Consider the following 25268-nt stretch of genomic DNA (forward strand, 5'->3'; position numbering starts at 1 on the left):
CTTGGTAACAGACACGCGATGGTTTTAGCCTCCATTTCTCCCTCTCCCCCCCACCATATATATAAAAGCTGGAGGCTCCATATAGCAAGGTCCTGCCTTCCAGTTCTTTTCTGAGCAGCCTTATGACTAGCACAGAGCTATGTGCTACAAGGTGTTCAATAACTTATTGATGAAGGAAGGAAGGAATGAACATCCCATCACCCTGTTCCCAAGAGCTCTCGCTCCTACACAAAGTTTGTGCTTCCCGGATCCTTTGAAACAGTTAACTCCAAATGCAGTCAGATTTCCACCTAGAAAACACACAATGACATGCAATCTAAATTGAAGTCTGGTTCAGAGGAAACTTTTGTGCCCTAAAATTGCCTTCACTTTTACTATTCCCTTTGAAAGCTCCAGCCCCACAAAGGAGGCACTAGGTAAATAGCAATAAATTGGCAAAAGGATGGGGGACTATATGGAAAATATTTCAAACTCTAAAGAGCTGTTTAGCATAAGTACCATTTTCACAGCTATTTGGGGTTCAAATGCGTCTTACTTTCCACTGTTACGTTGTTGCTGTCCTTGTTGTCATTTCCCAGAGAAAATAACTGCCTTTTCCCAAGGCCAGAGCATAAAAACTGATGTCATTTTAATAAATGTAACAATTTTCTTCAATGTAGGTGGCACCCTTGTAAGCGTATCTTGTCAGTATTGTCAGTGAATGCATAAGTAAATTTGTAAAAAAAATTTTCAAAGGACAGTAAAACCTACAAAAAATGTTACTCTCTTCAGACAATTATTTGGACTTTCATATATTTTTAGATTGTTTTTAAAAGCCTGTATATAGTTGTTTCTGTCATACTTGTCAGTGAAATAAAATTAATTTTTATCAAATTATACAGCAAAGCATCATTAATTTGGATCCCATCATTTGGGAATTCATAAAAATTTTGTTCAATTGAGCCTATATATGCTCTCAGACCTGGCTATGAAACCGTTGGCAAAACAAACTCCCCAATGTTTTAGCATCATCTATGTTCACACAAAGTGATAGATAATGGATGAATCTAGTCAGATAATGGACAGTTAATTTAGATAAATGAAACTGGAAAGACCACATACTTCGGAACATTTTTTTTTGTATGTTAGCTCTTTTGGTATATTTATCAAAAAGCACTCTGTAATCAAAGGCAGTTAACATATATTTGAGTACTAACTAGGTTCTAAACACTGCTTCCTGTACTACAGACACTCACCGAAAACAAAAAGGGCTCCTCTGCTTAAGGAACATTCTCGTATGGAAGACAGACACGCACACACAGACACATAAACAGCCATGGTGCTCTCCCAGACACCCTCCACCACTTGGCTTAGGGGAGTGGATCCATCCTGGATCCTGGATCATCCGAGAAACATCTGAGGCATCCAAGTTGAAACTTGAAAGGGAAAGTCTCCAAAGTGGAAATGAGCTGCAGGCACTCCAAGAGCAGAAAGGAGGCTTGCGTGGCTAAAGCGAGGTCAAGAGGTGAGGCGAGAGGAGAAAGGATCCCACTGGAGCAGGAAGGAGACCAGATGCCCAGCATCAGTGGGCCAATGCAAGGAGCCTGGATTTCATAGCGTTCACAGTGAGGAGCCATAACAGAAGGGGGCTGGGCCACTATCATGTGACACAACTGATTTACTTTCAAATGCTCTTCCTGGCTGCTCTATGGAGAAGAGAAGAACGTGGGTGAAGGCAGAGTGATGGCTGAGGAGGCCTCAAGGTGTGCGGGGACAGGACTGCGGGTTGCAAGTGAGCCACAGCAGTGGGGCAGAATGCACTGGCCTCCCTCACTACGTCTCCTAGAGGTGGCAGCCACACAGCACATGCACAGAGTAGAAGTAAGGTCTTACGGGGAAAAGAGGAATCAAAGTTACAGCTACAGTTTTGACATGAATAGGGGTGGTGGTGGCAGTTGGGGGATGGCTTGGAGAAGGAGCACGACGGGGATCTGAAATCAAGAAATCTATTTTGTTCATATTAGGCTTAATATTTGTACTAGATATGTGAGGTAAGACATAGGGGGTGACTTAAATGCACAAGTCTGGAGCTCAGACAAGACACTTGGGGTTTTGGTTTAAATGTCAAAGTCAAGAGCAGAGAGCCAATGTGGAAAGGAAGCCTGAGGGCTAGAGCCCGGTCTGAGTATGGAAGGCTGGGGGAGGAAGCAGCATACCTCTCCACAATCCCTCCTCTTCCCAGCCCTGAGCCTCGGAAAGCTGACCACCACCCAGCCTCCATGGCAGACACAGCCTGGATCTGTGTGTCTTCCACGTGGGAACGCTTTAATGAGACCCCTTTATCCATCTTCATTCTCACCTCTGTTTCAATTCCTAAATCCAGTCCTCCCACTTTCTTGTTGATCTCCTGCTGCCCCATTTAGCATGCTCCCCTCATTCTTCACTGTCTGGGACCCTTGCCCTCCCACAGTAATTTTGGAAGGAGGGAAGTAGAGCACAGTAGCTAACAGTCCTAGCTCTATGGATTTTAATTTTCCCTCATCAAACACAAATATCGCAGCAGATGATCTTTAAGATTCTTTAAGACCCACGATTCCTGGGTATCAATTATCAGGCACTTTACAATAATCCTTATGAGTGGTTTAACACTAAAGGCAGCCAAGATAGGATCTCTAACAGTGGATGTATATTTCTGCTGTTTCATTTATTCATTAGACAGATCTTGTGGAATATCTACTATGAATGAGACCTTGGGGAAGCAGAGAATATTTAAGACGATGTTGTAATGTTCTGAGAAATAGGAGAAAGCACACCCATGTGATGGATGCATACTAGTTCTGATTATGGCAGCTCAACACGCTTATCTGAGGTTTGTTCACATTTTCAAATACTGTCCTTTCACAATATCTCCTTACAGATTTCAGTCCTAACTCTGTACACTTAAAAACTCTTTTCCACCCAAGAAAATCATCAGGGTAAGAAAAAAACCATCTTAGTATAAAGGAATATTAACTGATGCCATTGATGAGAACAAAGTACTGAATGTGGGCAAAAACAAGGACTTGAAAAACTTTAAAGGCACTACTTAATCTAAATAAAATGATGGTACTCTAAACTTAAGATAACAACTTTTTTTCTGCCACTAGTAAAATTGATATAAGAAGTATCTCAAAAGTCCTATTTAACACAGCCAATACAGGGCAACTTGAACATGTTCATCCTGTTTTTCACGTCCTTTGATTTTTAGAGACACTTCACAATAGTAAAGTAGGGAAAGGTAGGGAGACAGCATTCTAGTTAGGAAAATTCCTGCTGACCTCAAAGTTCATTTGGGCTCTTCTAGATTCACAAGCATTCAATCATTTTGTCTTCACTAAACAGTTGCTAAGCAACAACAGACTAAGCAATTTGGTCAAGCAAGTAAATCAGATGATATAAATAATGGCTAATAACTTTAACTTGATTTATCATGCGTCAAACGCTTTGCTAAAAGGGCATATGCATTTTTCACATGCATTAATGCATTTAATCCTCACTGCAAAACTATTAAGCAGGTATTATTACCCCCATCTTAGAGATGAAAGACTAAAGGCTTAAAGCTGTTGAGTAACTCCTCAAAGTCACAAAGCTAGTGAGCACAACTCTGGACCTCAACCTGAGATCTGCTCCCATGAAGCCCACCATCTGCGGCACTGTGAATACTCCTCTTTGCTGGAGAACATAGGTCCTGCAGAGAGACAGAGTGAAGGCTAAATAAAGCAATTATCAAAGAATTTGACCAGCACCAGTACAGTCTGATTTAAATTCTCTTATCATAATCGAGCACTACACCATTACTCAATTGATGCATTTATTGACAGAATGAAAACTGTATTTTTCCCTGAGATGCAAATTAGCGCATCACCTCTTTGGTTCATATGGCAGTGCCTTCAATTAAGCAAGAGTCAGCCAAAGTGGAGACAGTAAGTTTCACAGTCAACAAAACCACCAAACCATCCCAAGCTAAACGCCTGGATCTGCCAAATCATCAGTGCACTTAATAAATGCAGATGCCAATCACAATGCAATCTTTGGAAACATTCACAAACTTCTTACAACCCAAGTCTCGGAAATCTTCAGTCTTGGAAGAAAATGATGACAAGGCAAAGGGCAGTTTCTCCTGGCTTGTAAATGTCTAATTCTTGTTCTCAAAGTAGCTGCCTTCCTGAATCTCCCCTGGATCCTCTTCTGGACAGCTGGACAACCCAATGAAATGTTCACTCTGTTTAATTTAATGTCACCACTCTCAAAGCTGTTAACATTCTTCCCGGTGATAACAAAAGACAATTTGATAGAAATCATCTAACAGAAGTAACCACAGGCATTTGTACAGAGGTTGCTTATTCCTCCAAATCAAATATATCTACACTGTTTTTATTTTTTAAAGATTTTATTTATTTGACAGAGACACAGCGAGAGAGGGAACACAAGCAGGGGGAGTGGGAGAGGGAGAAGCAGGCTTCCCACCGAGCAGGGAGCCCGATGTGGGGCTCCATCCCAGGACCCTGGGATCATGACCTGAGCCGAAGGCAGATGCTTAATGACTGAGCCACCCAGGCGCCCCAACGCACTGTTTTTAAAGTAATCATCCTTGTCCACAAAATCCTATGGACTCTGAAAGTATGTATCAGTATTTATGGTACAGGAAAAACAAGTAGGTACAATACATTTCTATACCTAAAATAACTGTTATCTTCAAATAATGGTTTGTCAAGCTCTGTACAGTCCAAAATTATACATACAACAATCAAAAGGATATTTTTTAAAGATTTATTTATTTATTTAAGGGGGAGGGAGAGAGAATTTCCAGCAGACTCCCCACTAAGTGATGAACCTGATGTGGGGCTTGATCCCACAATTTTGAGATCATAACCTGAGCTGAAATTAAGAGTCAGATGCTCAACTGACAGAGTCACCCAGGTGCCCCCAAAAAGGATATTTTAAATTAATTTTGGCATACAATGAATCTATTAAATTCTGTTCTAATACTAATTTTCAGATTGATTATGTATTACCCTAGAATGTTATATGCTGTATTATGAAATGGCATTCTTAAGTCAATGATTTTTATTCACCTTCACAAAACATAAGAGTGCTTCCTTAACCTTCAAAGCAGATAGCATTGAAAATCTAAGTTTTCACTGACTTACTTCTTGTCAGTGCATAATCATTCTAACAGTTTAGGGAAAACCTTAAATCATAAATAAAAAATAAATTTATAAATAAAATTAAAGAAGAAATAAACTGTGAAATCCTAAAACGAACTGTGAACTCCCAAGTTCCTTAGGGAAGGGATTGTGTTTTATTCATGTTTATAACTCCAAGTCTGGCACCAACATTAAACTCTATAAATAATTGTTATACTAAGGGGCATGTTTCTTCAACATGAAAATAATGACCTTTGAATATTTTAAGAGTTAAAAACATCTCTATAAAGTTCAAGTGTATGAGAGTGAAGACAAAATGCAAACAGTTGGCTTCAAGGAAGAAAGAAAACTGTAAATAAAGTAAGTAAAAATAAGATCCCAATAAAGACATTCCCCTGCAGAACACACTGATTTTAAAAAAATGTGGAGGGTCTACCTGGTCCCCAGTGGCTTGAGTGGGCACTTGAATTTAAATAATAATAATAATGTTTTTATACATTTGGGAAAATTCCATTCTAATAAGATGTCTCAGGGCAGGCAGGGTGGAGGGAGGCTGGTCAAAGAGGTGTCTCCTGCTAATGTTTCTTTAATTAATAATTAACATTATTCTATCCCGACTCCTCTAGGAGTACACAGCTATGAGGGCACCATCATTGTGTAAAGAGAATTACAAGTCTGTTTTTTCCCTGAGAATAAACTAAGCTTATGCAAGAACTTAAAATGATGCAGTAGAGGGTCTGCTAGCAGAATTGCTTATAAATACATCCTTCTCCCCACTGTGTATAGCTCAGCTCTCTGCCATTAGCACCAACAACCCAAATGGGGCTTCTGTTTGAGGCTACTGGCTTAGCAGATTTACTGAGAAAGAGCTTCTTTAAATCATCACATTAGACCCAAGAATGGGACAAGATGAATTGTTTTTAATTTCCATTCTGTCCTTAAGAAGTACCCAGGAACATTAAGGTAGAATAAAACAGTATCCCATGGCCCATGTATAGTCAAATCCATAAAAAATGATGGATACCTCTTACATTTACAAATACATATATCTTTTCATAATGAGCATTTTAACAAACTGATCTATAGGTAGATTAATCTTCTCCATCTAAATAACAACTCACTTGAAATTTATTTTCCTATTGCTGTCTATGCGGGGATGACAGAGAAGTCAATCTATCATCAAGAGACACCAACTTCTCTTATTCCATCACTCCTATCAAGCCAAGAATTTAGCTCCAATATACATGGAGAAAAATAAATTACTTGGAAGGAGTGCTTATAATAATTCTGAAGACAGTGCTCCTCAATTCTGTGTAAATAAGGTAAAATCAGCCTTATTTTTATAGAGGCTTAGAAAAATACTTGTATTGTGATCACTACCATCACGGCATATTTGATACATACGAAGGGAGGAAACAAAAGTTTCCAAGCTTAGCCAAGTCCTCCATATCAGGTCAGAGAAGGTTCTACCCCAGGAAGGGAGCTGCAAAAGGAACTTTCTCAAATGCACGAGGGTCAGGAACTGCCTGTTACTAATCTTCTGCTTACTCTGATCTAAATAGCAAGCAGCTGCACGGTAGCCCCAAAGTTAACTTCACCAGAGAGCCTCCCGGGAGCCCTAACCCAGCCTCCATTTCTTCCACTGTCAGAAGCTAAGTTCTGTCTTGCTCTTCAGTCTCCCCGCACCGAGGTCTATGCTCACTACCCAGTCACACTGTTCTGTGGGGTCCAGTGAATTTCCTAGGCAATTTCCAGGACATTTCACAGGGTCTAGCCTTTAGCACTTGGGTCTTCTGCATGACTTCAGCATTACAGTGGTATGAGCTGTTTAATTCTATTGTGTTTTCCATGTATCTTATTCCACTTTTATCAGCACCTGGAAAGTACATGTAATATTTGTTTCAAAACAACATTCACCAATATTGTGTTCTTTTAACTGGCCTTTTAAAAGTTATTTTTTAAAGATTTTATTTATTTATTTGACAGAGAGAGCACATAAACAAGGGGAGCAGCAGAGGGACAGGGAGAAGTGGGCTCCCTGCTCAGGGGCTCCATCCCGGGACTCCGGGATCATGACCTGAGCTAAAGGCAGACACTTAACCAACTGAGCCACCCAGGCACCCCTAAATAAATAAAATAAAAGGTTAAATAAAAGGTTTCAAGCTTTAAAAAAGTCTCTTAATGTTCGCCAACGCATTATACATTTTTATGCATTGTTTTCACAGTAAAATGGAACATGTCAGATCCAAGGTCTTAGAATATTTCCTTGGACAAAGGATTACTGTCTATAGCCAGAATATTCTGCCCAACTCGTCCCAACCTGCTGTATTCCTGAGAGTCTGTGTACTGCATGTGGATGCTTTCAATCTGCTCTGACAAACTAGATTCCAGGCTTAGGAACTGGACCTGGACTCAATCCACAAACCCAAAGTCAGGCTGGGAAGTGGAGCACTGAGCCCTTAAAGAAAGCAAAGGCCAGGTAGGAAGGCAGGTACTAGACCTTCAAAGGAGGCACATTAGGGACAAAGGTCAGGCTTGGAGATTCCTGGGGTTGCCCTGTGCCTGACTTCCAGGACCAGGCATCTTTCCTATTCATTTGCTTCTACTAACTTTAACTAGAAATCTTCCACAGTTCCAGCTCTCATCCGACCCTTTCTGGAAGGTAGGACGTGCAGAGAAGTGAATCCGAGGTGATATTCGGGAAGATAAACAGCAGAGGAGGGGGCCTCCTTCAGCGGCTACAGGCCAGTGATAGAGCAATGGAGCAAAAATCGGAAATTTTAGAAGTCGGCTGTGCTGAGGAATGTCGCTCCAGTGGCTAGGCGGGGGGTGGATCCCTTGCTGGGCCAGTGTGGTCTCAAGACCCTCGGGGTCACAGAAAGACCGGGGGTGCCTGAGTGCGGCAGAGGTCCTAGGTATTGGAGCAGGGAAGCCAGCTGCAGAGGAGGAGCCCAGGCGCGGGCTCTCAGCTCGGGGTTGCCATAAACCGTGATCCACGGCACAGTCGGGCCACTGCTCCTCCAGCAGGGACCCAACAAGCGGCAGATCCGGGGAGACTCCCCTTCCTCCCCTGGGAGGAGCGGCGCGGGAGTGCACCGCAGGGATCTGCTGGGTTTGGAGACTCCACACAGGGTCAGGTCCCAGAGACAGAAACGCTCGGTCACAGGCCGGGTGAGCACGGAGTGCAGCCGGAGACCAGGGAGACGGGAGTGATTGACAGCTTTTCTCTGGGGGCACACTGAGGAGCGGGGCCCCGAGTTCTCGGCTCCTCCGGGGCGGAGATTGGGAGGCCGCCATTTTCACTCTCGTCCTCCAAAGTTGTACAGAAAGCTTGCAGGGAACAAAGGCTCCCAGAGCAAACCCGAGCAGATTACTTAGCCCGGACAGGGCAAGGGCGGGGCAATTCCGCCTCCGGCAAGGACATTTGAGAACCATGGCAACAGGCCCCTCCCCCAGAAGCTCAGCAAGAACAGCCAGCCAAGACCAAGTTTACCTATCAATGAGAACGGCAGAACTCCAGCGCTAGGGGAATACTGCACATAGAATTCATGGCTTTTTTCCCATGATTCTTTAGTCTTTCAAAGTTTTTCTTTAATTTTTTTTTAATTTTTCTTTTTCCCTTTTTCAACCAACATCTTATCAATCCCTTTTTTAAAAATTTTTTATTTTTCATTTTTAGAGTCATAATCTATCCCTTCATAGTAGTTAACCTTATTTTTGGTATATATATATATAAGTTGTCCTCTCTTTAAAATTTTGGGATACTGTTTCTTCTAACAGACCAAAATATACCCTAAATCTCTAGTGTATGGCTTTGTTCTAGTCTCCTGCCTGATCACATTCTTTTTTTTTAAATCCTTTCTTTTTTCAACCAACTTCTTATCAATTCCTTTTATAAAATCTTTTAGAATTTTCATCTTTATAGTCATATTCCATCCATTCATCATATTTACCCTTATTTTTGTACATATATAAGATTTTCTTTCTTTAAAATTTTGGGAGGCACTTTCTTCTAACAGACCAAAATATGCCCAAAACCTAGTGTGTGACACTGATCTATGAACCAGGCTGATCATATTTGAACATATTCTGGTTTGTTTGTTTTTATCTTTTTCTTTTCTTTCTTTTCTTTTTTTTTTTTTCCATTCTTTCCGTTTCTTCCCCCTGGGTTTCAGGTCTGTTCTGATTTGTTTAGTGTGTATTTTTCTGGGGTCATTGTTACCCTGTTAGCATTTTGTTCTCTCATTCATCTATTCTCCTCTGGACAAAATGACAAGATAGAAAAATTCACCTCAAAAAAAAAAAAAAAAAAAGAGGCAGTACCGACTGCCAGGGACCTAATCAATACGGACATTAGTAAGATGTCAGAACTAGAGTTCAGAATGATGATCATAAAGATACTAGCTGGGCTTGAAAAAAAGCATGGAAGATATTAGAGAAATGCTTTCTGGAGAAATAAAAGAACTAAAATCTAACCAAGTGAATATCAATAAGGCTATTAATGAGGTGCAATCAAAAATGGAGACTCTAACTGCTAGGACAAATGAGGGAGAAGAGAGAATCAGTGATATAGAAGACCAAATGATGGAAAATAAAGAAGCTGAGAAAAAGAGAGATAAACAACTACTGGATCAGGAGGGCAGAATTCGAGAGATAAGTGATACTATAAGACGAAACAATATTAGAATAATTGGGATCTCAGAAGAAGAAGAAAGAGAGAGAGGGGCAGAAGGGATATTGGAGCAAATTATAGCAGAGAACTTCCCTAATTTGGGGAAGGAAACAGGCATCAAAATCCAGGAGGCACAGAGAAGCCCCCTCAAAAAATCAATAAAAATAGGTCAACACCCCGACATCTAATAGTAAAACTTACGAGTCTCAGAGACAAAGAGAAAATCCTGAAAGCAGCTCGGGAGAAGAGATCTGTAACCTACAATGGTAGAAACATTAGATTGGCAACAGACCTATCCACAGAGACCTGGCAGGCCAGAAAGGACTAGCATGTAATATTCAGAGCACTAAATGAGAAAAATATGCAGCCAAGAATACTATATCCAGCTAGGCTGTAAATGAAAATAGAAAGAGACATAAAAAGCTTCCAGGACAAACAAAAACTAAAGGAATTTGCACACATGAAACCAACCCTACAAGAAATATTGAAAGGGGTCCTCTAAGCAAAGAGAGGGCCTAAAAGTAACATAGACCAGAAAGTAACACAAACAATATACACTAACAGTTACCTTACAGCCAATACAATGGCACTAAATTCATATCTTTCAATAGTTACCCTGAATGTAAATGGGCTAAATGCCCCAATCAAAAGATACAGGCTATCAGATTGGATAAAAAACAAGACCCATCAATATGCTGGCTGCAAGAGACTCATTTTAGACTGAAAGACACCCCCAGATTGAAAGTGAAGGGGTGGAAAACCATTTACCATGCTAATGGACACCAAAAGAAAGCTGGGGTGGCAATCCTTCTATCAGACACATTAGATTTTAAACCAAAGACTGTAATAAGAGATGAGGAAGGACACTATATCATGCTTAAAGGGTCTGTCCAACAAGATCATCTAACAATTGTAAATATCTATGCCCCTAACATGGGAGCAGCCAATTATATAAGGCAATTAATAACAAAAGCAAAGAAACACATTGACAACAATACAGTAATAGTGGGGGACTTTAACACCACCCTCACTGAAATGGACAGATCATCTAAGCAAAAGATCAACAAGGAAATAAAGACTTTAAATGACACACTGGACTAAATGGACTTCACAGACATATTCAGAACATTCCACCCCAAAGCAATGGAATACACATTCTTCTCTAGTGCCCATGGAACATTCTCCAGAATAGATCACATCCTAGATCACAAATCAAGTCTCAACCAGTACCAAAAGATTGGGATCATTCCCTGCCTATTTTCAGACCACAATGCTTTGAAACTAGAACTCAGTCACAAGAGGAAAGTCAGAAAGAACTCAAATACATGGAGGCTAAAGAGCATCCTACTAAAGAATGAATGGGTCAACCAGGAAATTAAAGGAGAATTTAAAAAATTCATGGAAACCAATGAAAATGAAAACACAACTGTTCAAATTCTTTGGGACACAGCAAAGGCAGTCCTAAGAGGAAAGTATATAGCAATACAAGCCTTTCTCAAGAACCAAGAAAGCTTTCAAATACACAACCTAACCCTACACCAAAGGAGCTGGAGAAAGAACAGCAAATAAAGCCTAAACCTAGAAGGAGAAGAGAAATCATAAAGATCAGAGCAGAAATCAATGAAATAGAAACCAAAAGAACAGTAGAACAGATCAATGGAACTAGGAGCTAGTTCTTTGAAAGAATTAACAAGATTGATAAACCCCTGGCCAGACTTATCAAAAAGAAAAGAGAAATGACCCAAATAAAATCATGAATGAAAGAGGAGAGATCACAACCAACACCAAAGAAATACAAACAATTCCAAGAACATATTATGAGCAACTCTATGCCAGCAAATTAGATAATCTGGAAGAAATGGATGCATTCCTAGAGATGTATAAACTACCAAAACTGAACCAGGAAGAAATAGAAAAGCTGAACAGACTTATAACCACTAAGAAATTGAAGCAGTCATCAAAAATCTCCCAATAAACAAAAGCCCAGGGCCAGATGGCTTCCCAGGGGAATTCTACCAACATTTAAAGAAGAATTAATACCTATTCGTCTGAAATTGTTCCAAAAAATAGAAATGGAAGGAAACTTCCAAACTCGTTTTATGAGGCCACCATTACCTTGATCCCAAAACCAGACAAAGACCCCATCAAAAAGGAGAATTACAGACCAATATCCTTGATGAACACGGATGCAAAAATTCTCACCAAAATACTAGCCAATAGGATCCAACAGTACATTAAAAGGATTACTCACCACGACCAAGTGGGATTTATCCCTGGGCTGCAAGGTTGGTTCAACATCCGCAAATCAATGTGGTACAACACATTAATAAGAACAAGAACCACATGATCCTCTCAATAGATGCAGAAAAAGCATTTGACAAAGTACAGCATCCTTTATTGATCAAAACTCTTGAGAGCATAGGGATAGAGGGTACATACCTCAAAATCATAAAAGCCATCTATGAAAAACCTACAGCAAATATCCTTCTCAATGAGGAAAAACTGAGAGCTTTCCCCCTAAGGTCAGGAACATGGCAGAGATGTCCACTATCACCACTGCTATGCAACATAGTATTAGAAGTCCTAGCCACAGCAATCAGACAACAAAAAGAAATAAAAAGCATCCAAATCGGCAAAGAAGTCAAACTCTCACCCTTTGCAGATGGTATGATACTTTATGTGGAAAACCCAAAAGACTCCACCCCAAAACTGCTAGAACTCATACAGGAATTCAGTAAAGTGGCAGGATATAAAATCAATGCACAGAAATCGGTGGCATTCCTATACACCAACAACAAGACAGAAGAAAGAGAAATTAAGGAGTTGATCCCATTTACAATGGCACCCAAAACCATAAGATACCTGGGAATAAATCCAACCAAAGAGGCAAAGGATCTGTACTCAGAAAACTATAAAATACTCATGAAAGAAACTGAGGAAGACACAAAGAAATGGAAAAACGTTCCATGCTCATGGATTGGAAGAACAAATATTGTGAAGATGTCAATGCTACCTAGAGCAATCTACACATTCAATGCAATCCCCATCAAAATACCATCCACTTTTTTCAAAGAAATGGAACAAATCATCCTAAAATTTGTATGGAACCAGAAAAGACCCCGAATAGCCAGAGGCATGTTGAAAAAGAAAAGCTGGTGGCATCACAATTCCGGACTTCCAGCTCTATTACAAAGCTGTCATCATCAAGACAGTATGGTACTGGCACAAAAACAGACACATAGATCAATGGAACAGAATAGAGCGCCCAGAAATGGACCCTCAACTCTATGGTCAACTCATCTTCGACAAAGCAGGAAACAATGTCCAATGGAAAAAAGACAGTCTCTTCAACAAATGGTGTTGGGAAAATTGGACAGCCACATGCAGAAGAATGAAACTGGACCTTTTCCTTATACCACACACAAAAATAGACTCCAAATGGTTGAAAGACCTCAATGTGAGACAGGAGTCCATCCAAATCCTAAAGGAGAACACAGGCAGCAACCTCTTCGACCTCAGCTGCAAGCAACTTCTTCCTAGAAACATTGCCAAAGGCAAGGGAAGCAAGGGCAAAAATGAACTCTTGGGACGTCATCAAGATAAAAAGCTTTTGCACAGCAAAAGAAACAGTCAACAAAACCAAAAGACAACCGACAGAATGGGAGAAGATATTTGCAAATGACATATCAGACAAAGGGCTAGTATCCAAAATCTATAAAGAACTTCTTAAACTCAACACCCAAAGAACAAATGATCCAATCAAGAAATGCACAGAGGACATGAACAGACATTTTTCCAAAGATGACATCCAAATGGCCAACAGACACATGAAAAAGTGCTCAACATTGCTCAGCATCAGGGAAATCCAAATCAAAACCTCAATGAGATATCACCTCACACCAGTCAGAACGGCTAAAATTAACAAGTCAGGAAACAACAGATGTTGGCAGGGATGCGAAGGGGAACCCTCCTACATTGTTGGTGGGAATGCAAGCTGGTGCAGCCCTCTGCAAAACAGTATGGAGGTTCCTCATAAAACTGAAAATAGAGCTACCCTACGAGCCAGCAATTGCACTACTGGGTATTTACCCCAAAGATACAAATGTAGGGATCCAAAGGGATACATGCACCCCGATGTTTATAGCAGCCATGTCCACAATAGCCAAACTATGGAAAGAGCCAAGATGTCCATCAACAGATGAATGGATAAAGAAGTGGTGTATATACACACACACACACACAATGAAATATTATGCAGCCATCAAATGGAATGAAATCTTGCCATTTGCAACAACGTAGGTAGAACTGGAGAGTGTTATGCTGAGCGAAATAAGTCAATCAGAGAAAGACATGTATCATATGACCTCACTGATATGAGGAATTCTTAATCTCAGGAAACAAACTGAGGGTTGCTGGAGTGGTGGGGGGTGGGAGGGATGGGGTGGCTGGGTGATAGACATTGGGGAGGGTATGTGCTATTGTGAGCGCTGTGAATTGTGTAAGACTGTTGAATCACAGACGTGTACCTCTGAAACAAATAATACATTATATGTTTAAAAAAAAAGATAGCAGGAAGGGAAAAATGAAGGGGGGAAATCAGAGGGGGAGATGAATCATGAGAGATTATGGACTGTGAGAAACAAACTGAGGGCACGTTCTGCACAGAGCACTGGGTGTTATATGCAAATAATGAATCATCGAACACTACATCAAAAACTAATGATGTAATGTATGGTGATTAACATAAAAAAAAAAGTACAATTAGAAGACTGTTAAGCAGCAAGTCTGTATCTGCCTCAAACCAGCTTGGTCATGGGGGTCATGTGATCTCTTCCCGCTCTAAAATTCTATACACCTCTATTCGCAGTGATGTATCCTCGGGCATCTGGTTGGCTCAGTTGGTTAAGCATCTGCCTTTGGCTCAGGTCATGATCTCAGGGTCCTGGAATCCAGCCTGTGTAGGTCTCCCTGCTCAGCAGGGAGTCTGCTTTTCTGCCCCCCTCCCGGCCACTCCCCCCACCCCGCCCCCACCAACTTGTGCATGTGTGCTCTCTCTCTCTCTCAGATGAATAAACTCTTAAAAAAACAAAGTGATATATTCTTAGGTACAGATATGGCAGATTACACTGGCTCTAGCACTCTGGTCTGACAATACAAACATGCCAGTAGATGACCTATGCAGCAGTCATCAGTCTTCATTAGAAGAATAAGAAGACGGATTAGATTCTAGAAACTTTGTGGTGATCTACCTAGTCAGTTAAAGAAAAAGGAAAGTAATAGGATAATCCCCCATCTTCACATCAAAAGGCCATAGGTGGGGTGCCTGGGTAGCTCATTGGGTTAAGTTCTGCCTTCAGCTCAGATCATGATTCCAGGGTCCTGGGACTGAGCCCTGAGTAGGGCTCCCTGCCCAGCAGGGAGTCTGCTTCTCCCTCTGTCTCTGCTGCTCCCCGCTGCTCATGAGTGTGCGTGCTCTCTATCAAATGAACAAATAAAATCTTAAAAAAAAAAAAAAAAAAAGGACCACGGGACTCAGGATGGAGGTGATGTGGATAAAGAGGTAAAGAGGAACTGGAGGTTACATAGCAACAGGTAAGAAGATCCACGAACCACTTGGAATTTAAAAAATTCTTTTAATTCCTTTTTGTAAACAGAGATAGAGATTTTAAAAAGTTTAAAACTCCAAAGACTGTTTAAGAGCATCAGTCAGACTACTCTGCTGGGGGCTTTGAAACAAACACCCTTTTCAAGTTCCTTCTGAAAAACTCATTTCCTATTATGAGCACAACTCCAGTATTTCAGGTAGAATTTCCTCTTAATGAGGAAGGAGAAGAGTCTGGGGACAGATGAACTGGGTTGCTTGGCTAAGTATTTAATTTCCCACTTAGCTTTGCAAGTCAAGATAGACAGCCTTAATTCAAACATGAATATTCATGAAAAAATGGCATAATGTTTCATTTGGAGAGAAGATTTGGGGGAAATGCTACATCTAGCAATACCAGCTTAGACTTTCTGAACTGCTCCTTGCTGGTGGAGGTGTGTGCTCCTTCATACTGAAGGAAACCTCCAATTAACATGGAATTTATTTTGTGAAAATATCTTTACAGATAAATTGTTCAAATAGATGGCTCGGAAACCAGAGCAACTATATATTTTAATTAAAGTTTGCTGCTTCAAAGGAAAATCTTACATAATTGGTACCTACACGTCTTTGCTGAATTGGCTTAGCTATGGGAAATACAGGCTTTTAATAATGGGAAAAGAAAAATCTTTTACCATCTTCCATTTACTACGTGCATCTCTTATACTCTATCAGATAGCTTGAATTAATTTTCCGATATGCATAAAGCTAAAATTTGCCCTCTGAATAGAAAATCCACTTGAACACAAAATAGAAAAAAAATTATAATTCTGGCTTAAGAATGGATTTCCAGCCATGGATAAGACAGACAAAAAAGAAAAAGACATTTTAAAAACCTTTGAAAACTATTAATACTTCCAATTTATTTAATGTCAATGATGTCTGTTTACTATAGAAAAGTACCATTTTGCCATTTTGTGAATAACTGCCTGAAACAGAAATGGGACCCTCTAACCACACATTTATTTAACAAACACTTATGGGCAGTCAACCATGTGTCTGTACTGAAGAAAAACAAAATCCAGATAAGGTATATTTAACAGAACACCCCTTTACTATGTACTTTTGGGACACTTTGTTTTATCCCCACAATAGTATCATCACGATTCAACAGATAGGGTGGATGGGATCTAGCAAAGGTTAGTGACTCCTTCCAAGTCAAGTACGCAGACTGTGTCTACATGTGCAAACCAGTCCACACCTTCAAAAGAATTGACCAGTTAGCTTCACTGATAGTTCTCAATTTTTGTAAATAATAAAGCCAAAACCAAACACTCAGGTGAATCACTGGACTGATTTTGCTATGCATTCAATAGGACCAAAGGTCTTTTGTGTGGGTCCTTGGACACAGTTAAAAGCAAAACTATAATTCTAAGATTTTGCCTAACTAAATATATGAGAAAAAAAATGCAAGATGCGATAGGATCATTTGGTCCCTGACATCCAAGAATAGGTTATAAAAGTTAAGTGTCCATATAACCATATAAGTGTCCTGGCAAAGATTAATGGTTAAAAGCTACCCAAACCAGGGGCACCTGGGTGGCTCAGTAGGTTAAGCTCTTGGATTTGGCTCAGGTCTTGATCTCATGGCTTATGGGATCAAGCCCCACATCAGTCTCCGCCCTCAGCAGGAGTCTACTTGGATATTCCTTCCCTTCCCCCACTCTCTCTCAAATAAATCTTTAAAAAAAATAAATAAAGCTATCCAAACCAAATTTGGCATGGGACAGTTCTTAGGATGATTCCAAATGAAAATTTGAAATTTATTTTACTTGAAATTTATAATCTCATTAGCAGTCAACCAATCCAAATCTCTAAGTTCTTTTAACAAATACATCTCAGGAATGTTTAATTATTATGATTACTTAATTGTTAATATCACATTCCCCTGCCACCATTCAATTCTGGTCCCAGGTCTCCCAACACTGAGTCCATCACCAAGCAGGCTAATCTGCCCATTCCCACCAAGCTGGGAAAATTCCAATTTAACCCTAAGCAGGGAAGCTGGATTTATTATTCTTTCTGTCTGCAGTTACTCTGTTTACACACATTCATTTTCCCATATCCACATGCCACCTCAAAGAAGGTGGTCTTACTATGGTCTTACCTCCTCAGCTGCATACATTCCTTGAAGGCAGGAGCCTGACTGACACTCCACAGTGGCTGGTGCAATGTGGTATAAATGGCATAAATGCTTGCTACCTGAGTAAATATTGTCAGTCTTAAAGTCATTACTGTAAGTAGATTCAATCACTAAAACACAGTCACGTTTACTTTTACCGTTTATTTTATGAAATTTTCCAAATCCCAAAAGGCAGTGGGGGAAAAAAAAAAAGTCAAGCTGTTCTTAAGTTATTTATGCAAAATGCAGTCTGATAAAACAATTAGTATTTCTTTCCTACTCTTGATGACAAAATGTTTAAACAGATTGTATTGAGGAATTACCTCAGCCAACCCCATGGGACGTGGGCTGATGGGCAGAATTCCAGAAGCTTATTTGTAAATCAATTGTTTAGAACGAGGAAAACACTTTCCCACTGACAGAAATGCACGGGGTGGGGGTAAGTTTTCCAGAAGCTTCTAAGAGATGAAGTTAAAGGGGCTGGAAGAGAAGCAGATCTGGGGAGGCTGACTTTATGCCCACCACCAGGGCTCTGTGAAGGGAACGAGGAACAATTACAGGCGCTCACCACACCCCTTCCTCTGTGTTGTGGTCTGAGAAACAGAGACAGGAAATCCCTAACAGCAGTGGAGTCCCCACCATAACTTTCAAGAGGAAAAAGAGAATGAAAAACCAAGTTAAAATTGAATGGAAGGAGCCACGTGTGGCTACCCAGCTGGACAGGCCATTTGTGTACCAGCGGCCTCATGGATGAATGGTAGACATACTTGAGGGTATGCTCCACTGGCAGGCATCTGAGAAACCATGGAGCCCAGTCCTTCTCAAATCGTGAGTTTCCAAACGATAGATCCCCTCACCAGGTCAACGGCTGCTCGGGGGAAAAGACATTCCATGGTCAGTCAGTTTGAGAATCACTAGGCTAAATGAAAATCAGTCATAGGTCATCACTGGCTACTTTAAGATAATAATGAACACTGTATATATTGGCGATGTTGGAGGGAGATACACCATACAGCATTCCCCAAACTATTTTAACACAGAATGTTTTTCACAAAAGATAACACTATGTAGGTCATAGGCTGGAAAACGCACATCAACCCATCCTCTGCATTTTACAGATGAGGAAACGGAGACCTAGAGAAGCAAAATAATTTCTTGAGATGGCAAGGTTATATGTGGAAGAGCAGGGACCAGAACTCAGGATTTTCCTACTCCAGGTCCATACTCGTTCTTCTATGGCAACACACAGCTTCTAACTCTAGCTCTGACCACAGGTTCAATTCTGTTAGGCAGCTGTGCCTCAGCCCCACCTCCTCTCCTTAGGATCCTGGGGCTCTGCCTTCCCCCTCCCTCCGTGGCTAAATGCCTGTGCTCACTGAAGACTGCCCTTGACTACTGTCCCTAATCTATTCTACTTAATACCTGATCCAATCTCAACTGCCAGCTCACCTGTATCTCTGCAGATTACCTGCCACCAGAATCCCCATCACGACGTGGCTGATCACCAGCCAAAACCCACCTGCTGCCCTTCATGGACCTCTTCAATAATGATCACTGCTTGCAGCAACACCATCTCCTGATACCACACACTCCCTTCACAGGCTCAGCCCTAACTACCTGCCTAGAATGCCCCCTCTACCCCGGGGCCTCTGCTGAGTCCATCCAACCAAAGTCCCCGCCCTCCCTGTGAGTATCTAGTACTCACATTCCATCCCTGTTCCTCTGTGGCCAGTCCGCCCACCCACTGAGCTATTTGTTGCCACAGGCAACATCCTGTACAATGCTTGTAGGACCACCTTCGGCCACAGCAAGTATCCATGGCAACCAGAGGGGTCCAGCAAATAGAATTAACGTCCACAGATGATTCCCCCAAAGTTAGCTTAGCCAACAGATGATTTATCAGAGCAATGAATGTTTGGCATTCAAACATTCCTCTTTGTTGCATCATGCTCTGCTGGGCGACTCCATGCCTTAAAGTGAGAGCCTGGAAGGGAAAGCCAGCAGCGCTAGCCTTGCGTGGCCTCAGGAACAAAACCCTGCCCAGGAAAGGAAGCAAACGAGGATGCAAACCAGGAGATCAGCCCTCCTTATTCTCGCTTCAGATTCATTAAACGTTATTGATGGCCTATGATGTGCCAGGTAATATAAGGAATATAAGGAAATAGAACACACACGAGACTTGCACAGGCGAGTTAGAAAAACAAAGCCGATACGTATAAAAAGATAAATATGCTTCAAATGGCTATTAAAATCAAAATAGAAGACAAAGTTCTCACACAAGGGAACATGATTCATTGCCAACTGGCTCATATAAACAATAACAGCCATGAATATTCCGAGCAATAATGACAATCCCTCATCTATGGTAATAAAAGACTTTCAGAATGCAAAGGGCAGTAAGATCATCTGATTCACCCATCCTTCCTTAAAATGGGCATGTTAACAGCTAATGCATGTGAGGCTTAAATAAGATGGGAGAGAGGAAGCATTTTAGAAGCATAAAGAGCTCTACACACTTAGCTAACATGCTTCTGTATTTCGGAATCAAACCACAGGCTAACAAGTCTATCCTTTTTTATACAATACTTCAGAAATAATACATTGACTCAGTTTCGGGACGTGTGCATATCATCAGATTTTCAAAATTTGAGATGAATGTAATTAGTACATAGAAGGCACTCAATATCAAATAAACATTAAAATTAAAGCGCTGTGCAGATAGTATTTCCTTTTGTGACCTTAAAATCCTTAAAATCACTTTGTGAAGTGGACACTCCTAAAGTAAATCATCTTTCCCACTGAGACTATACTATAATTGGGTGTTTGTTTCTGACCAAGGATTCAGTATTACAGCTATTGCAAATATGATCTACAATCTTATAAATGCAAAGATATTATCGTCTTTACAATCATGGAAAGTACTAAAGTTATTCTTCAAACCCTATGATATGAGCATCGTGCATGGTACACATAGATTAGACAAAGGGCCCTAATGCATTATAAATTGTACCCACTTCACAAAATACAACCCTATTATGTTATAAATTCAAGCCCAACCTACTGTAACTATAGTCAACATTAAACAATTATCAATGCTTTTTTGTTGTTGTTGTTGCCTTTTTGGCATGGTCTCCAGGTGTTTGAACATAATCCAAGAAATTCTGACTTAGGCCCCCATTTTCTCCTGAACCATGTCTCATGACAAACAGAGGCTTTCTAAATAATTTCATCAACAGAGAGTTGTCGTTCAAGAAAAAAGTGCTTGGCAGGTATTTACTACTGATAATAATAGTGATGGTGGTGTTTCTACACCTCCAAAATTAGTCTGGAGATCACCATTACTGCAACATTATTCTTCATTTTCCCCAACCTCTTGCTTCAGTCAGAGCTAGAAAACCAGATGCCCAACATCACACCTAAACACACAGTGCTACCAGGAAGCAAGTACCCCTGAAACTCCGCTATCTACTTCAGTTTCCAGTTTAGTTCACCTTCCGAGTGAAGCCATGCTTCTCGAATATTAATGTGCATTCAATCACTTATGGATCTCCTTGCACAGATTTTGGTTCAGTGGTTCTGAGCTGGCCTGGCAGTCTTGCTGCGACTCTGTGGACTACCCTCAGAGAAGCCAGGCGTGAGAGCACCAGGGATACTGGGCTCCCTGCTCTGCCTTGCACCAGCTCTGAGAACTTGAGCGAGTCACACAGCCTTCAGATCTGGTTTTCACCTCCAAAAGGGAAATTGTACTGCTACATTTTTGGAATCACTGTAAAGATAAATTGTATTCACATAAAAGCTTCTGACAGAGTCTCCTTGGACGTTAGTTACCTTCCCTTTAGTGCAAAGTCAGTAAAAACAAGCACAACCACAATGATTAAGAGATTAGCTTGAGCTTTTAGGAGCAGTCTGGAAGCAACTCTCACCAAAATTGCTAAAAGCCACAAAACACCAACATCTTATGTTTAAGCACTGATGACAACGGTCACATGGAGAAAGGCATTGAGACCTGAGGAAAGGTATGAATTATGCAGTGTGAATGAGGAGAGGAGAAAAATAGGAAGCAGTCAAAGAGGAAGGTTGTCCCCAATGACTGACTCTAGAGTTTGGGATATTCAAGTTTGTATTCTCTTTCTTTCTCTTCCCCTCAACCTCATCACCAGAGATTACCAAGAATTCTAAAGAATTTTAGGAACTGAAACAAAACCTAAATTAAAATTATTCTTTCCTTCCTATGTTTTAAGTCAAAACACCAGCCCATAACAGTAATGTATCCATGGAAATGGATAAGAACACTGCCACTTAACTTACAGGAGATTTGGGTGGAAAAATTGATTTTACATTTTCTTCCTGAAAGTCACCAGCATTGCAAGGATCACGAGTTCCTGGAAGATCTGAATTCAGGATAGAGACCAAAGGCTCAAGCTGTGGGAGGAGTAGGGATTCAGCAGTCTCATTTTCGGTCTCTTCAGACCTAAATGAAGTGGGAAATCAAACAGAACTAATCCTCTCTTCCTGAAAAGCATATGCAGTTGTCTACACAACCTTGCTTCCATTTTGCTTCCTGGAAGAATTCCTGGCTGCTTCTTTTTCTCAATGGCTCAGAGGGCTATATCCTTACACAGATGTTAAAGGGACAGCTGTGACAATAGAAATCCCCCCCTTTTTTTCCCTTTTTTCATCACTTGGGCAATTCTTAAATGGGCATTCCCAGAGGCAGCCACATAAAGACTTAAAAAAAAAAAATAGTAATCAGAATACTACTAAGCCCAGGGAATGTGAAACCAATTGAGAATGTTCTCAGATGATCCAATAAAATAAAGTTGAAGCAGATCAATTTTTTGTTTGTGAGCTTGATTGGTCTGTTTGCATTGATTTAGTTCTCAATGTAGAATCATCACTGTGGTCCAACTTTGCAAAGGCCTTGCTATAAGTTAGAATAGAGGAAATCCATTTTGACTAAAAAGAATTATTCTGCGATTTTTGTGCATCCTAGACAAACACTGGGATTTCTTGTTGCTTCTGGTTGCAGCAGTTGACAGGAATAACAGAAAGCTAGATTCCAGCAAGAACATGGGTTAACCTCCTCAGGATCCTAACCCTGTCCTTGGTCCATCAGAAACCTTCTTGTATCGGGGCACAGCCCACCACCCCACCACCTTTGTCAAAATAAGCAAACACTGCTCGACAGCCAGCGACACCAGTGGGCATGGCCATGACACTTCACCCAAGGCATGCCTCTGTCTCCCCCAAGACGGGAAGTATGGGTTAAACAGTGGCTGGACCCAGAGACAGCAAATGACCCTACCCTGTCACAGTTGGATGGGACTGGGAGTATGTAATTTCTTCAGGCCTCTGGTTTTTCCTATGTCAGGTGGGATAAAACAAGGCAAAAGTTGATGGTGTGAATACTGTGACTCCTCCAGGGCCCTGTACAAAAATGTTCAGAGGGCCAAAAACTGAAGGAGAAAGGAAAACAGTATTTTTCTCTCTTAGGCAAAGTACACATTATGTTATAACCCCTTAAGCAGCAACCATCAAGTCTAGTCATGGGGCTGACATCCAGCCTATGGTGGATGTGGTGCAGTCAAGCCAGCCTCAAACCCCATCGCCATCCTTTGGGCCCTCAGCCAGCATGATGGTCAGAGTCAATGCCAACTTTCACGCCAGGGTACACCATAGCTTATGTGTTTAAATCCTTCTTGAAGCTCTTGTCTGAATGGGACCATCGAAAGATGAACCATTAACAAGGAGACGCATTTCCCCAGTTCACCAAACCATCTCAACATTCCAAAATCACCTCTGTTGTTACCCAGATGTCACACACAATCTCGCCACCTCTCACATCAGCATCACTATTACTTTCTGAGCAATATTTTACACTGTGGCATCAAGCAAGCTATCATGATACCATAAAATATTTTAGAAACCAAGCATATAATGCCAACTAGGGTCTGTGAAGCTTTTGTGATAATTAAGCTGGTGGTGTCACTATGCCATAAGCTGAGGCTCATAAGACATATTTACAAAACTGCTGTGATCTGTGGAGCCACCTATCAGATTTAAGAGCGGAGTCTGATGTTAAGAAAAATTTAATTTTAACCATTTTAAGGACTCACGGCATAAACCACATATTTTTTTCTGAATAGTGCTAGGGCAAGAAATAAAACCTAAAATCTTACACTGCAGTTATTTTCCTATGAAAATGTTTTGTTACCTAAGTTCGTATGTTATATTTTCTCTTTATTTTTTTTCCATAGAAGGAATGCCTAGGTCCCCATCTGACCAAAATGAATCTTATTAACTCTAAGCACAAAATTATCATATGAATAATAGTTTCCCAATTTCTGGAGAAAGCAGCCTTAAGGTCCAGTTGACAGTTTGGAAATTTGGAAGCTGGGGAATCCACCTTTCCTTTCCACCTCCAAAAGGAAGTTCTGGTTTCTGGAGAAGACTTTGGTCTTCATCCCCTCAGTCTTCCCAAAGGTACATCCTTCTCGCCCTCCCTGAAACAGCCTGTAAGTTGCAAGACTAGGATTCTGTCTCAAGTCTGTGTGACTCCGAAGCCAAAGCAGCGGTCTTTGGGGTGCAAAATACACGTGTACAGATTAAATGAGACAGTACGTGACATGGATCTGCCAAAGGACTGGGCTCAGTAGACATCCAATAACCACACACAAGTTCTCTTTCCTCTTGCTCACGAATAAATGTCATTCAGGCTGAAGGCCCCACTTTGCTTTCAGTAAATGTTAGTATCAACAGAGAGAGAACCTTACAAAAAGTACAGTGGGCATTATTAAGTTCACTTTTCCAGTTGAGGGAAACTGAGGGTCAGAGAATTCTAGTCTCCTCACCCCACAGCAATGTTCACACAGCTAAAAAGTAGCACAGCCAAGATTTGAACCTAGGTCTTTTTGAGTCCAAAAGAAAGCTCAGTCTTGCTAAATCCCATCTTAAGTAGATCTTCACAGTTCCACAGTGCCCTAAATAAAATCCCCTCCCTAAAAGGACATTGGCTGAATCCAGAACCTTTCGATAATCTATTGATGAGAGATCCCCCAACATTGCCCTCCGTTTTAGTTCAAAAGTAGGGATGAGGGATAAGGGGAAGTTCTTTTTACAGAGGTATAGACAGCTTAAAGAGTGGGCTTCAGAAGAGGAACATTCTGATGAACATAAATCTCTCTCTTGTGGAAGTAGCCAAGATGTCCTTCAGTAAGTGAATGAATCAAGTGTGGCACACCCAGACAATGAAATAATACCCAGTGCTAACAAGAAATGAGCTATCAAGTCTTTAAAAGACATGGAGGAATCTTAAATGCATATTGCTAAGTGAAAGAAGCCCATCTGAAATGCTACATACTGTATGATTCCAATTATAGGACATTCTGGAAAAGGCAAAACAATAAAGGCAGTAATAAGATCAGTGGTTGCCAGGGGTGGGGTGGGAGGATGAGGAGGCAGAGCATAGGATTTTTAGGGCAGTGAGAACAACCTCTATGATACCATAAAGGTAGATATCTGTCATTCTACTTTTGTCCAAACCCTCAGAATGTACTACCGCAAGAATGAACCCTAAAGTAAACTATGGACTTTGGTGATTATGATGTGTCAGTGTGGGTTCAGCGTTTGTAACCAATGTGCCACTCTGGTGAGGGATGTTTATAAGAG

The 25268-nt window shown here is 40.9% G+C and overlaps 1 protein-coding gene and 1 long non-coding RNA gene across 7 annotated transcripts in view; both read right to left on the minus strand.

The window, feature by feature from the left end:
• Positions 1-25268, minus strand: part of CCDC85A (coiled-coil domain containing 85A) — a 199427-nt gene that overhangs the window by 49036 nt on the left and 125123 nt on the right. The gene's annotated exons all lie outside the window — the stretch shown is intronic.
• Positions 15492-24938, minus strand: LOC118008101. The gene is made up of 2 exons (XR_004678576.1): positions 21909-24938; positions 15492-18468 (listed from the first exon to the last, which is right to left on the minus strand). It is a non-coding gene; the product is annotated as an uncharacterized LOC118008101 (long non-coding RNA).

The sequence above is a fragment of the Mirounga leonina genome, unplaced genomic scaffold, assembly GCF_011800145.1.
Source record: "Mirounga leonina isolate KUSES-001 unplaced genomic scaffold, KU_Mleo_1.0 Mir_125, whole genome shotgun sequence".
NCBI lineage: Eukaryota > Metazoa > Chordata > Mammalia > Carnivora > Phocidae > Mirounga > Mirounga leonina.